Genomic DNA, 15,792 nt, shown 5'->3' with positions numbered 1-15,792 from the left:
AGTTAGATGAGAAAGTCAAAGGTGAGGAGAATGCAAAAAGACATCAGAGGGATACAGGAGAAGGGAAAAAGAACATGATAGATGGGATAATGTGGAGAAATGTGAAATTATTCACTTTGATCTGAAAATAATGAAAGACTGAGAATTGTTGGTAAAATGCTGGTATGTGAATCACAAAGTTGACATGAAAGTAAAGCGAGCATTTTGGAAAACACATGGGCCGGGATTCTCCGCCGGCGTGATTCTCCGTTATGCTGCCAATGGGGTTCCCCGACGGCGTGGGGCTGCCCCACAATGGGAAACCCCATTGACCGGCCGGTGTATCGGAGAATCCCGCCGGCCGGTCGGGGCAGAAATGTGGCGTGCCGCAGCGGGGTGGATAATCCCGCCCATGGTATGTTTGCTTTTATTATAAAGGGATTGGAGTGTAAGAATTGCAAATGTATAGAACCACGGTGACAGCACACCTGGAGTAATGAGCCTAGTTATTGTTTTGTTCCCTCTGGAGGGATATGATTCTCTTTGTTGGAGTGCAACAGAGCTTTGCTAGTTGAGTCCTGGGGATTTTCTTGTGAGTAGACATTCAAGAAGATCGATAGATTTTTGGATATGAAAGGAATTCTTCGGTGACAGTCCCTCAGGATTGAGGGTGATATATTCTACTCCAGTTTGCTGTGTTCTGAGGTGGCTGATAAATCCAATACACGACCTGCAGTCTCTACCACATGCAGAGTAGATAGTGTTTGAAGCGTTGGACGAATAAGGTTGTGCTCTCTCTCCAGTGCCGGATGGATAAGGTTGTGCTCTCTCTCCAGTGCCACTCCCGATGAAGTCTCTTGATGCATTCGGCACCTTCCCAAATGAACCTTGGTTGGTCTCAAGGCAAGGATTCCCATGAGTCAGTGGAGATGTCTGATCTCTTCCGGGATGCTTTGAGGGCATCCCAAAAGTGTTTCTATTGCCCTCACGAACTGCCAGGCCTTAAGAGAATCCAAGGGATGTGAGAAGATGGAAAAGAAGATCATGAACAGCAGAACAGGCTCAAATGCCTACTACTGCTCCTATTTATTATTATTTATTTATAACCATTCCACCCTGTTGATCACTTGCGTGCCACTATTATTCACATGGTTCCATTGCTGTCATACTATAGATATTGTATCATTTCCAACAGATGCTACCACCATGTTTGCTCTGGTATACCCGGGTTTATAACTTTTGCCCTGTCATATATATTGGGATCTTTTGACCGTTTTATAGTAGAAGGTATTCATGCATGTTAAATGAGGAAGGCCTGTGAGATGTTAGAATTTCATGTTGCTTCTTCATAAGCTATAAACAATTTGTTAGCTTGTCTGATAATTGGTAAAATCCTTACACCCATTGTGTTGGGGGACCTGCTGGTTCCAGGGAGGCTTCTGAAGTAGATTTGTTCAGCTGTGCAACCCAGCAAAAAGGTTGGAAGAAAGATGCAGTGCAGGAGAAGTTAAAAGTTAGTTTAAGTTGCAGTTGCTAGAAAGTAGCCTTACTTGGTTTATTTTGTATTATTATGCGAATGCAAATTGTGCCAGTTGAACTAACTGAGCCGGATCATAATTGTTGCTCTGCAAGTTCACTTCCAGTGTAATGTAACAATTTAATGGTTTATATATAGCCTTGTCTTACTAACTGTTGGTTTGATCTGCCTTCCAAATGAGTGAAGAAGTACATTTATAGAAAGACACACATGGCTGGTTCATGTCTCAAAAGGGTTCTGTTCTCGGGATATGCGCGTGTACAAGCATATTTAGAGTAATGACTCAACTCCTGTAGTAAGAGGCTGAAGAGTCCCTACAGAAACAAGTAACAAGCAGACCTTAACTTGTAATGATCCTTTTGGCTGGTCTCAGTGCTGTTTGGGGTGGGGTTTGTGGAACAAAGAGGGAGCAATCGTGCCCCCTCTGGCCCACAAGCAGTTCTGGGAAGGCATTTATCTAATAAGAGGGGACAGGTTCCAATTTTATCTTCACTTTGAACACGCACCCGCTGCCTGTGCTAGTGGTTTAAAATTACCTCATGGAGTCTGATTCCACATACCTGTACACCGCAAATATTCATTCAGCACTGCTGCCTCCCAAGACAATGTTGCTGTCTCTTATTTGGCATTAGTACTTTAATATGTTGTAACTTGCTCAGCTAAATGTCAACAAAACCAAAGCTACAAACACCTACTTGTTTCTGACCTTGACCCTTGAATTTTCCCAGTTGCTGCATCAGACTGAGGGCTGAGCTGAATGCCTGGCAGCTGTTAAACTCTTGGCTCAGCTTTTCCATTTCTAACAAATTCATTACCAAGACTGTTTATCACCACCTCTGATCTATTGTGCACTCTGGCCTTCACTTTCCATTCCCTTTTCCAAAACTGTTATCCACAGCTTTATCAAACTCGATTTGTCAAAGACGGTCTTTGCCTGCTTCCTCCAAACACAAGCTGTAATTCATCCAGAATGCCAAACCTTGCATCTTCAGCCACACACAGCCTTACAGCTCCATCTTCTACAAGCTTTAAGAGCACGCCATACCTCAAATAAATTAATTTGCAGATCCGCATTCTTATCTCACTTCCAACATGACCTCAACCTCACTACTGCATCACGTACTTGCCTGCATGTATCCAATTTCCCCTTGACACTCACTCCCGGGAAAAAGGGCTTAGTCCTTGTTCTTCACTTTCTCCATTTCTTTGACAATGGTCTACGTTTCGTTCATCACTACAACTGATAACTGCACTATAAATTGTTGAACATCTACCAGCTGAAACTTCCCTTCCTCAGCAATTCCCTTATATCACTATATTTGCCGTTAATTCCTTGATTGGTTTCGAAATTATTCCAAAGGCAACTCTCTTTAAATATGTTTTTTTATTGCCCAGGCTTAGCCCCTCCCATTTGCCCTTCCGTTCAGTTCCAGAGCTAATCACTGCACTGCGAAGCATGGAGGCATCTCTTTGCATATGAACACTGTAGAAATGAAATGGGTTGTTTCTTTGCTTACTCTTACAGTTTCATATCCATCAGTAGCAAAGTTATGAAATTTAATATTTTATGAAACATGTTTGAATATTTTTTACTTTCCATATTTTACCAGTTCTTGATCTGTTAAAAAATCTGGAGACGTTGTCACTGATTTTATACATAATCCTCTGAACATGGGTATGATCATTTTAAGGCTGGCACTTCATTGCTAAAATAGAAAATAATGGGCGGGAACGCGCCCCTGGGATTCTCCGTTTTGCAGCCGGCCAATGGGATTTCCCATTGTGGGCAGCCCCACGCCGTCGGGAAATTCACGGGCTGCCGGCGCAATGGAGAATCCCAACAGTGGAGAATCCAGCCCAATATCTTTAAAATATCTGAAAACTCATTTAGATTTGATTTTATTACGTCTGCAATCCCCTTCTAATCCTGTCACACCTGTAAGACACTGAAGCTGTTGATTTAGCCATGCCTGTCATGAATGTCACTTTGGTTTAGGTTTCCAGATAAAATACAAAATCTAGTTTGACGATTCAGTGTGTAACTGAGTGTCACTGGGACAACAGCGGATCATCGCAATTCAGATTCTTTTAAGCATCGTTTCTATTAATTTAAACCCAAGTATTTTGTTCTCAAAACGTGAATTAGTTTTATTGGAAAATCCAAAATGATTATGGAATCATGTACATTATCTAATTTTAAAATATCCTTTAATGGGAATTGGGCATCGATGGTCGGGCCAGCAGTTTGTTTCCCATTCCTAATTGTACTTGAACTAATTGCTCGGCCATTTCAGAAGGCAATTAAGAATCAACCACATTGCTGTGAGTCTGGAGTCACATGTAGACCAGACCAGGTAAGGATGGCAGGTTTCCTTCCCTGAAGAGCATGTGTGAACCAGACTGGTGTTTACTGCAGTGGATAGTAGTTTCATGGCCACCATTACTCAGACTAACTTTTGTTCTAGATATAATTGATTGAACTTAAATTCCAGCAGCTCCCATTTTAAGTTTTGAACCCATGTCCCCAGAGCGTTAGTTGGGCCTCTGAATTGCTAGTGCAGTGATATAACCACTATGCCACCATATCCCCTGACAAAGAACAAAGAAAAGTACAGCACAGGAACAGGCCCTTCGGCCCTCCAAGCCTGTGCCGTCTAAACTAAAATCTTCTACACTTCCTGGGTCCGTAACTCTCTATTCCCATCCTATTCATGTATTTGTCAAGAGGACCCTTAAATGTCACTATCATCCCTGCTTCCACCACCACCTCCGGCAGTGAGTTCCAGGCACCCACTACCCTCTGTGTATAAAAAAAAAAAAAAAAAATTCCTCGTACATCTCCCCTAAACCTTGCCCCTCGCACCTTAAACCTATGCCCCCTAGTAACTGACCCCTCTACCCTGGCCACCTCTGACTATCCACTCTGTCTATGCCCCTCATAATTTTATAGACCTCTATCAGGTCACCCCTCAACCTTCGTCGTTCCAGTGAGAGCAAACCGAGTTTATTCAACCGCTCCTCATAGCTAATGCCCTCCAAACCAGGCAACATTCTGATAAATCTCTTCTGCACACTCTCTAAAACCTCCACATCCTTCTGGTAGTGTGGCGACCAGCATTGAACACTATACAAGCGTGGCCTAACTAAGGTTCTATACAGCTGCAACATGACTTGCCAATCCTTATACTCAATGCCCCGGCCAATGAAGGCAAGCGTGCCATATGCCTTCTTGACTACCTTCTCCTCCTGTGTTGCCCCTTTCAGTGACCTGTGGACCTGTACACCTAGATTTCTCTGACTTTCAATACTCTTGAGGGTTCTTCCATTCACTGTATATTCCCTACCTGCATTAGACCTTCCAAAATGCATTACCTCACATTTGTCCGGATTAAACTCCATCTGCCATCTCTCCGCCCAAGTCTCCAAACAATCTAAATCCTGCTGTATCCTCTGACAGTCCTCATCGCTATCCGCAATTCCACCAACCTTTGTGTCGTCTGCAAACTTACTAATCAGACCAGCTATATTTTCCTCCAAATCATTTATATATACTACGAACAGCAAAGATCCCAGCACTGATCCCTGCAGAACACCACTAGTCACAGCCCTCCAATTAGAAAAAAACCCTTCCATTGCTACTCCCTGCCTTCTCTGACCTAGGCAGTTCTGTATCCATCTTGCCAGCTCACCCCTGATCCCGTGTGACTTCACCTTTTGTACCAGTCTACCATGCCTTAGTCAAAGGCCTTACTGAAGTCCATATAGACAACAACCTGCATCAATCACCTTTGTGACCTTTCGAAAAACTCTATCAAGTTACTGAGGCACGACCTCCCGTTCACAAAACCAAGCTGCCTCTCGCTAATACGTCCATTTGCTTCCAAATGGGAGTAGATCCTGTCTCGAAGAATTCTCTCCAGTAATTTCCCTACCACTGACGTAAGGCTCACCAGCCTGTAGTTCCCTGGATTATCCTTGCTACCCTTCTTAAACAAAGGAACAACATTGACTATTCTCCAGTCCTCTGGGACATCACCTGAAGACAGTGAGGATCCAAAGGATCCTGTCAAGGCCTCAGCAATTTCCTCTCTAGCCTCCTTCAGTATTCTGGGGTAGATCCCATCAGGCCCTGGGGACTTATCTACCGTAATATTTTTCAAGATGCCCAACACCTCATCTTTTTGGATCTCAATGTGACCCAGGCTATCTACACACCCTACTCCAGACTCAACATCCACCAATTCCTTCTCTTTGGTGAATACTGATGCAAAGTATTAATTTAGTACCTCGCCCATTTCCTCTGGCCCCACACATAGATTCCGTTGCCTATCCTTCAGTGGGCCAATCCTTTCCCCGGCTACCCTCTTGCTTTTTATGTACGTGTAGAAAGCCTTGGGATTTTTCTTAACCCTATTTGCCAATGACTTTTCGTGACCCCTTCTAGCCCTCCTGACTCCTTGCTTAAGTTCCTTCCTACTTTCCTTATATTCCACACAGGCTTCGTCTGTTCCCAGCCTTCTCGCCCTGACAAATGCCTCCTTTTTCTTTTTAACGAGGCCTACAATATCTCTTGTTATCCAAGGTTCCCGAAATTTGCCGTATTTATCCTCCTTCTGCACAGGAAAATGCCGGTCCTGAATTCCTTTCAACTGACATTTGAAAGCCTCCCACATGTCAGATGTTGATTTACCCTCAAACATCAGCCCCTGATCTAGGTTCTTCAGTTCCCGCCTAATATTGTTAAAATTAGCCTTCCCCCAATTTAGCACATTCACCCAAGGACCACTCATATCCTTGTCCACCAGCACTTTAAAACTTACTGAGTTGTGGTCACTGTTCCCGAAATGCTCCCCTACTGAAACTTCTACCACCTGGCCGGGCTCATTCCCCAATACCAGGTCCAGAACAGCCCCTTCCCTAGTTGGACTATCTACATATTGTTTTAAGAAGCCCTCCTGGATGCTCCTTACAAACTCTGCCCCGTCTAACCCCCTAGCACGAAGTGAGTCCCATATTGGGGAAGTTGAAGTCTCCCATCACAACAACCCTGTTGTTTTTACTCGTTTCCAAAATCTGTCTACCTATCTGCTCCTCTATTTCCCGCTGGCTGTTGGGAGGCCTGTCGTAAACCCCCAACATTGTGACTGCACCCTTCTTATTCCTGATCTCTACCCATATAGCCTCGCTGCCCTCTGCGGTGTCCTCCCGTAGTACAGCTGTGATATTCTCCCTAACCAGTAGCGCAACTCCGCCACTCCTTTTACACCCCTCTCTATCCCGACTGAAACATCTAAATCCTTGAACGTTTAGCTGCCAATCCTGTCCTTCCCTCAACCAGGTGTCTGTAATGGCATCAACATCATAGTTCCAAGTACTAATCCAAGTTCCAAGTTGATCTGCCTTACCCGTAATACTTCTTGCATTAAAACATATGCACTTCAGGCCACCAGACCCACTGTTTTCAGCAACATCTCCCTGTCTGCTCTTCCTCAGAGCCAAACTGACCCTATTCTCTAGTTCTCCCTCAATGCTTTCACCTTCTGACCTATTGCTCCGGTACCCTGCCATGTTAGTTTAAACCCTCCCGTGTGACACTAGCAAACCTCACGGCCAGGATATTTATGCCTCTCCAGTTTAGATGCAACCCGTCCTTCTTATACAGGTCACACCTGCCCCAGAAGAGCTCCCAGTGGTCCAGATAACGGAAACCCTCCCTCCTACACAGCTGTTTAGCCATTTGTTTAGCTGCTCTATTTTCCTATTTCTAGCCTCACTGACACGTGGCACAGGGAGTAATCCTGAGATTACAACCCTAGAGGTCCTGACATTGGCGACAAATCAGTAGAATGAACAATTTTTGAACAGCTTGTTTCAAAAAGGTACTGCTCTATCTATTGTTACAAAGGCCCAACTTTACAAGATGGTTGTGTTTTAAAACATCTCCTGCAGCGTAAGTCAAACAGAACATTCTGGAAAGGAAAATGGTGAGGTTATCAGAACACCTCTCCTCTGAGACTGGCCCACGTGATCTGGTAGCCATAGTGGAGAAACTTTAAAATCAAGTGACAGTTTTTACAATTTGATAGAGTAACTCTTAATAAACAAACAGGTATTTTTTGAAAACAAAGAGAGCGCAAGAGGTGAGAAAGAAGCTACTGCTATGGAACGCTTGTTTTATTCAAAAGGAAAGGACAGAACCAATGGGATTTTTGGAAATTTAAGGAACACACAGAAGCCGAGCTGAGCCTTGCTGTTCATAGTCTGTTCTGGAAGACCCCGGCTGAGTAGAATGGCATTCAAAGGACACGGAGTTTTCTACTGTGGCAGGGAAAAGCAAGTCTGTCGGAGAGCTAGGAGTAATCTTGGACTTGTTCTTGTAATGCTACGCATCTGCTGGAAATGTAGAAGTGTATTTTCTTTAATTTGGTGTATTAGTTGCCTGTTATGTATGATTTTTATTAATTTTAATTTGTTACAGTAAAAATCTTAATATGTGAAATCTTTTCCTTTGGTAATTTCCATTGGTCACTGAGAAATTAATCTCTTAGTGGTCTCTTGGGAGATTGTAACACTATAATTAAAAATTGCAATGCCCATCCATTCATTCCATCATGCTGCCTTTCAAACATTTTGCAACTGAAGTTTTGCACCTTAGGCATTGCAATTCTGTGAAGGTGGCATCAGTTTAAATGAGGACTTTGTTGCTAAACTAGTAAAGAATTGACTAATTGTGAATGAATTGAGGTTTGAATGATCGGTGAATAACAAAGAGGAACGGATAAACACAGATGACTCGGCAATCATTTTGTTCAGTTCCTTTCGAAGTTATTGATCCAGGATGCATGCATTAATGTTATTTCAGACATTTAATGAAGTTGGTTTGAGTCACCACCTGAAGTTTTCACCCAGATGAAAATTTGCAATGAAGTAACATATATAAATTTTTTAAATGTCAGCTTGGCTCAGTGGTAGCACTTTCTTCTGAGTTAGAATGTTGCGCACTGCAGAACCCTTCCACATAATCTAGTGTGCTGATTTTCAAAGTGGGGGTTGCGGCCTGTGGGTGGGTCGTGGGATGACGTGAAATGGGTCACCAAAAGGTTGCCAAAAATGATCCCCAAAGATCGCCTGACCTTTTTTCCCATTTTCTCACTGGGTAAATTTTCACTGCAGTACAGTGTATGACCACATGAGGCCGATGTAGAAGCTGGTGCCATAGACTTTCATACCTCTCTGAGTCAATTTTACAGTACCGCCACTGACACAGCCTCCAGCAGCCACTTCCGTTTCTGCAGCAGCTGATCGGCCAGGTTAGTCGGCACCTGCACCTACAACTGAAGAATTTAAAAGAAAAAAAAGTCAATTATCTTTCAATTTCTTTCCTGAAGATACTCCTTCTGCACAGAGTTAGTTTCCAGCAGTGCTTTGCGCTCTTTTTTTCCAGGCCTGCATCTCCCACCCAAAACCAAATGACTGCTTACTGGAATATGTTTCTACAAGTACCCCAGTCAGCAACTCCTAGCCGGAGGTCCTCCCATATACAGGATTTAGCAGATAATTCTAGTATATCCTGTGGGGATCTCCCCACTTGTCAATTGGTCCATTGTTACAAAGCTGATTCATGCTTGCCCCATTCTGAACCCTGCTGTGGGGCGACGGGTATGGATTTGGGAACTGCATCCATCCCAGTCAGGCGGAAATGCATCTGTTCAAGTACAGCTCATAGGAAACATGGAGTCAATGATCACACAAAGAGACCGACTTCAAGGTTAACGTTCTGAATCGGATGCATGTTTAATGCCTGCCACTGCTACCATTGTCAATGAACCTTGAATTTCTATTACTGTTAACATTGTCAGAGTTGGTTGAATTTATGCTAAGGTTAATCTTGTTGATGTATGTTCAATTTCTTTTATGCTCAACCTTGTCAATCAGATCTATGTTTAAAGTTGCGCTGTGTGCGCATAAGGGGTTTGATGTATATTTAATGTGGGGAGCCAGTCACCGCTCACTTTCTGAGATCAGTCGCTCTCTCCGTGAGACTGACTTTGTAATCTATGGTGAGCCACCTTCTTTCCCCATCAACCCAAAATCCAGACGTGTTTCCTAGAGTTCCCTCATTCCCCCTTCAAGCACCAGGAGTCTGTGATCAAAGGTCTCGCACACTGATCTGTGCAGAAGATTTTCTGACAAGTTATTTAGATCTTCAAATAACAACAAAAAATAGAAAATATATTTTTATTTACAATTTTTTATATTTAATAATGCAGAAGTGCCAACATTGAATGTGACAATTTAATAAGTAACTCTGGAAAATGTATTGTGAACGTGGCGTGGGTCCCGAGAGTCGGCCATTTTGAAAAAGCGGGTCACCGGAAAGAAAGTTTGAAAAACACTGACCTAGTTGATACTTTAGTGCAGCACTGAGGGAACACTTCTGGTTGAGATGTTAAATATAAGCTCTGTATGGTTGTCCAGATGGATGTAAAAGATCCCATGGTGGTATTTGAAGAAAGGATCAGGATTTCTCCCAGTATGCAAGCCATTAGAAAACCCAGGAAAACCGAATAATTGCTAATAGGTATTTCAGAGATCTGGCTGTGTGCACATTGGCTGTTGACTTATCCAGGAATCAGTCACACCATTTCAAAAGTAATTTGTCGCCTGCACAATACTTTGGAATGTTCTGAAGTTGCAAAAGAAATTGTAGAAAGGGGGGGGGGGAGTGAAAAAGGGGAAAAATCTGTACAGACTGTATATTTGATTGTTGGGATGTTTGTTTCCTGGGATGTTTATTCGCTGTAACCTGTTTTGATACATGTTTGTAATAAAATACATTTTTTTAAAAAGGAATTGCAGAAATACAAAATCTTGTTCTTTCATGAAATCTAAAATTGAACATGTTTCTTAAACTTTAGATTTATTGTTATGGAATTGCAAACTCCTGCAAAGTATTATTTTGGAGAGGTCTATTTGGGTGTCTGTAGTATGATTGACATCTTTGGGCTTTAGATTGTAGCATCAGTTACTGTGTTGAATTTTTCAGATCTTCCCTCCTCTGCAAATGCTTAGGTTCCTGCCAATTGGCTGCGGTTCATGTCACCATGGGAACCCTCCGAATTCTTAATTCTGGTTCCATGCACTGCATCCGCTGACTTGAGATGGTCCAATTCACACATGGTATTCATTTCAATGCCTTAGCCAACCAGAAGTTATTCCAAGCCCACCCTGATGCAAAACTATCAGTGGTCCCAGAATAATTCCCTACTTGTACAGAGAGTCCCGCAGTTTAACACGTCATCAATTATTGCAGAGTTTAGTCATTCTGCTGTACTTGCATGGGATTGGTACTCCAAGTGAAGGAGCTGTTCACCTCTCTTGCCTGCTGAAGTGTTTCTTGGCTTTGTGCCCACTCACTTTAACTTGGTGCTTGCTGTTTTGAATGCGTCCTGCTCAAACACAGATACGTTCTTGTCTGCCTTTCTCTATGTATTTGAATGCTTGTCGACCTGAGTATTTTCCAACCTGGCAAAATACATCAAGAGGAAAAATGCCAAAGCAAAATATTAAATTAGTGCAGTAAGAGAAGAGATAGAAATAAATAAAAATCGAAAGTAGGATGAAAGAAGGAAGAGAGCTTCATTTGTGGCGGGGAGCAAAAATTAAAATGAATAGAAATGGAAGAATAAAGGAGAGACAAAGAAAAATAATTGAGAAAGGAACAGATAAAAGCTTTTGCAACTTAGTGCCATTGTCTTCATATAATGGGACATCAACCCACAGAGATCTGATACCGTCTTTAATGTGATTGCTATTGGAGATATTTATTCTCATACAAGGACATGATGCTTATGTGAGCTGTGAGTGAAGGTGGCTTAAAAATAGGAAAGCATTTTGCTTCAATGAAATTGTATCCATCCCTTGTACCTCCCAAGAGTACGTGTCCACACTCTAAACATGTTTGTGTCCTCCGTCATATTTGGCCTGATCATGATTTAAAACCACTATACAGTTTTTGTTGTGCCTTCTCTTATGAAACTTATTGTGCACAAATATGGTTATTTTGGTGCTGTAGCTCTGTTATGCTTAATGTTCTGGAAAATTTCCTGTCCCATTTGCAGAACTTGCCTCCACTCGTCGGTCTCAAAACCTATTTAATAGGGTTCTGTAGTCGATGACCACTTAGCTCACTCATTATGTAGTTTAGCGAGTATGCTGAAAAGCAAAGCAATGATGCATGCGTTAAGACAAATTGGCATTGCTTGTTTGCTTGTAATTTCCTTCCTGTGAGTGTGCCATAACCTACATGCTACATTGAGTAAATCTTAAATAATGAATCTTATTGAATCCTTGAAGACAACTGATCTGTGATTATGCTGAATTTCTTATGATGTGGATCTGACTAATTATCCTGCACATTGCAGTCAGCTTTTTCAGGTCCTTGAAATAACTGCATTATCTATCTATCTATCAATGAGCCTAAGTTAATGTACATTACTGTTATAAAAGTCCAGATCCAGCTCTGCTTTTCTTGACTAATAAACCGCTTCCTTGCATAAGTTTAAACATTCATTGTATAATGTTTTCCCCTTTGATCCTCCCTTATCTGAGCTAACCTTTTCAGAAGTGAAACTCGATTACCTTAATTTCTTGAGCCCAGCTTTTGGAGTGTAATTGCAAAGTACATTCATTTTATTATCTTTTCGTCGCACTTTGTCCCTTCCTTTGGACCTTTAACACTTTATTCAAATCCCTGCATATTTGTTTGCCACTGTTATCAACTTGCCTTGGGTAAACATTTGTTTGCAGTGTTGCTAAACCCATCAACACATCAAAACCGTTAGTCTCATTAACATAACCAAGCTGTTCCTGCCTTAAGGCAACTTCCGTTCTCCCACAGTTTTTAAAATGTATATCCAACAGAAATATTCCAATTTCTTGCATTTCCCCGATATTCTCACGCCATCACTATTTTCCTGGCAATATTCATGAGGAGTAAAGTTAATGCAAATTGGAACAGTATTAGTCCAGAATAAGAGGACAACTTTTTAAAATCAAAGGTGTCCCTTTTAGGAGAGATAAGAATTTTTTTATCTGAGGATCGTGCGACTTTAGAACTCAGCCTCAGAATGTGGTAGAGGCAGGGTCACTGAATATTTGTAAGGCAGAGGTAGATAGATTCTTGTTAGTCAAAGAAATCAATGCTTATCCGGGCAGATGGGACTCTGAAATTCCAAACACAAAGATCATGTACATAAGTGGCTCATGTCAAACTTTATTTGATAATTTCCCTCTGGAATGCCATGGAATGTTTTACTTGCTAAAGATGCTATATAAATGCTGTTGTACATTTGATAGATCAATATTTGGAAGTCCAATTTTGGTTCGATTTCAGTTACAATAAATGGACAAAAATTGAAGGAGCAATTTAGACTTTAGGTCATAAGTGTTACAATTCTGAGTTTGATGAAGAAAGAACAACTTCCTGCAGCATCTTTATTATTGAAAGAAACAACCCTGCCTCCCAGTGTTTATTAAGATTAAGTATACTCATAACTTTAGAGAAAATAGTGTCTGCTGTTGAGCAGTGAATCTCAGTATGATAAATATTCATCTGCTTGCAGTATTGCACCTTGGTCTCTATTAAATGCAACTTGCTTAATTTAGTCAATGGTGCGTATTATGGAAAACAAATTGACCACCTTTTTGTGCAATGAACCTATTTTGAAAGGTGACTCCAGTTCATATCAGATATATAGTGTTCATATTTGCCTGCTTAGAATATGACTGCTTCTGTTTTTTTAAATTAATTTAAACAGACTGATATTCTTTCATGGAATGTAAGCGAGCAAAGTCAGCATTTGTTGCACATACCTAACTGTCCTTGAGAATGCGGTGGTGAGCACCATCTTAAACCTCAAGTCCACAATTAGGGAGGAAGTTCTAGGATTTTAATCCAGTGAAGGAACGGTGATTCCAGGTCAAGACAGTGTGTAACTTGATGGGAATTTGTTGGTGGTGTGTCTATGCATATGCTACCCTTAGCCTTCTAGGCGGTAGAGATTGTGGGTCTGGAAGGTGCCGTTAAAGAGCTTTGGCAGCTTGCTGAAGAGCATCTTGTATATGATGCAAGCTGTTGCCACTGTGCATCATTGGTGAAGGGAGTGAATGTTTAAGGTGGTGGATGGGGCACCAATCAAGCAGGTGCTTTGTCCTGGATAATGTTGAGCTTCTTGAGTGCTGTTGGAGCCACACATTCAGATAAGCAGAGGGTATGCCGTCAAACTCCTGACTTAATTGTGTCTTGAGCGGACATGCTTTTGGAATTCGAGAGGTGAGTTAATCACCTCAGAATTCAGTCTCTGAATTGCTCTTGTAATCTGAGTATTTTTATGGCTAGTCCAGTTAATTTTCTGATCAATAGTAACCTTCAGGGGACTCCCGGTGGCGACAGGTAGGAGAAGGTCGTACGTAAGGTAGCTCCTACGTGGTCTTTGTTTCTGGGACTTTGTAACCCGATTCCCGTGGATTTTGGTTATCGCATGGGATAAGGAATTTGTCAACAGAAATATGTCAAAATCTATGACGAAAATTGATGTCAAGAAAGATTACGTTGGGTCATCCTTCAATGGAGCCAACAAGCCTGCAAAGCTCAGCAGGAGGGAAGACGACGGACCTGGCCTTGGGTGTGGCTGCTCATATCAGGGTGGAAACGCTGTCTGGGGTGATGATGCATGAGTTTGAAAGAGAGTATGTGAAGCATTTTGAGGGGCAGGGTGATGGTGGAAACGCTTGAAGGTCAATTAAGGAGGCTCTTGGTGCGATTCGGGAGAAGCTGGAAAAATCATTGAGGCGGTGAAGGAGCACGGAGAGGTACTGAAAGGTGTGGATGCGGCCTTGTCGTGGCATGGGGATCGAATCACCTCATTGGAAGCTGAGATGTTCCAGGTGGAGGAGAAGAACAAGACTCTGAGGGCAAAGGTGGATGACTTGGAGAACAGTTCAAGGAGACAGAACCTCAGAATCGAGGGGTTGCCGGAAGGTGTGGACGGCCCGAAGCCGACTGAATACTTTCCTCAGATATTCACCGAGCTTTTGGGAAGGGGGTATGGGCGATTTGTCCCGTCTAGAATTGGATCGGGCCCACCGAGTGCTCCAGCAGAAGCCTCCGGCGAATTAGCTGCCATGGGCGGTGATTATTGGATTCCACAGCTTCCAGGAGAAGGAGCGAGTTCTACAATGGGTGAAAATGAAATGGACGCGAGGTGGGAAGGAAACATTATCAGGATATAATAATGATAATCTTTATTATTGTCACAAGTAGGCTTACACTAACACTGCAATGAAGTCACTGTGAAAATCCCTAGTCGCCACACTCCGACGCCTGTTTGGATACACTGAGGGAGAATTCAGAGTGTTCAATTCATCTTACAACACGTCTTTTGCGACTAATGGGAGCAAACCCACGCAGGCATGAGGAAATCAAGCAGACTCCACACAGACAATGACCCAAGTCGGGAATCGAACCTGGGACCCTGGTGCTGTGAAGCAACAGTGCTAAAATACCAAGATATCAGAGCGGAGTTGGCGAAGTGGATGCGGTTTCTAATAAGGCAAAGTCAGCAGTATTCAAGAGTGGAGTCAGGTTTGGAATGGTGTATTCGGAGCGGCTGAGAGTGAATTTTCGTTCGAAAGATCGTTTTTTTAATAGATCGGAGGAGGCGAAGGCCTTTGTCAAGGAGCATGGACTTGGACTTGATTGAATGGAGTCGATTGGGACTTTAATGGGGACAGTTAATAAGGGGATTAGAGGTTATGGGGAGAATGGGGATGAGAAAAATATCAGCCATGATTGAATGGCGGAGCTGACTCGATGGGCTAATTCTGCTCCTATATCTTATGGTTGCGAGGGGTTGGTTTGAGATGCGTTGTAATTTGTACCTGCTGTATGTTGGGATTGAGGGGCTACGGTTGCTGGGGAGTAGTGGTCAGTGTAACAGTGTGGGGAATATATTGCCCCCTGGGGGGAATTTAAATATTGATAGTGTGTTGGGCTTTGGTTACTCTTCCATAGCTGGGGCGGGCTGGCGAGTGTCATTTTTCTTCGTTCTTTGAGCATACACCCTGGATGGGGGTTACCTTTGTTAGCTGGAATGTTTTAGCTAGTGAGTGGGGGGTGGGGGGGAGGGGCTGAGCATTGTTGGACCTGCTTGGGCAAGGTTAAGTGACCCTAGCTTATTTGTTTCTTGGAGGGAGGTGGGGAGAGAGAGGAGGGT

The 15,792-nt window shown here is 42.7% G+C and overlaps 1 protein-coding gene across 7 annotated transcripts in view; it reads left to right on the top strand.

The window, feature by feature from the left end:
• Nucleotides 1-15,792, top strand: part of tbc1d22a (TBC1 domain family, member 22a) — a 517,208-nt gene that overhangs the window by 420,390 nt on the left and 81,026 nt on the right. The window lies entirely within an intron of this gene.

This window comes from Scyliorhinus torazame, chromosome 13, assembly GCF_047496885.1.
Source record: "Scyliorhinus torazame isolate Kashiwa2021f chromosome 13, sScyTor2.1, whole genome shotgun sequence".
Lineage (NCBI taxonomy): Eukaryota > Metazoa > Chordata > Chondrichthyes > Carcharhiniformes > Scyliorhinidae > Scyliorhinus > Scyliorhinus torazame.
Note: the sequence above shows the minus strand (reverse complement) of the source record. Positions and strands in the feature narration are given on the sequence as shown.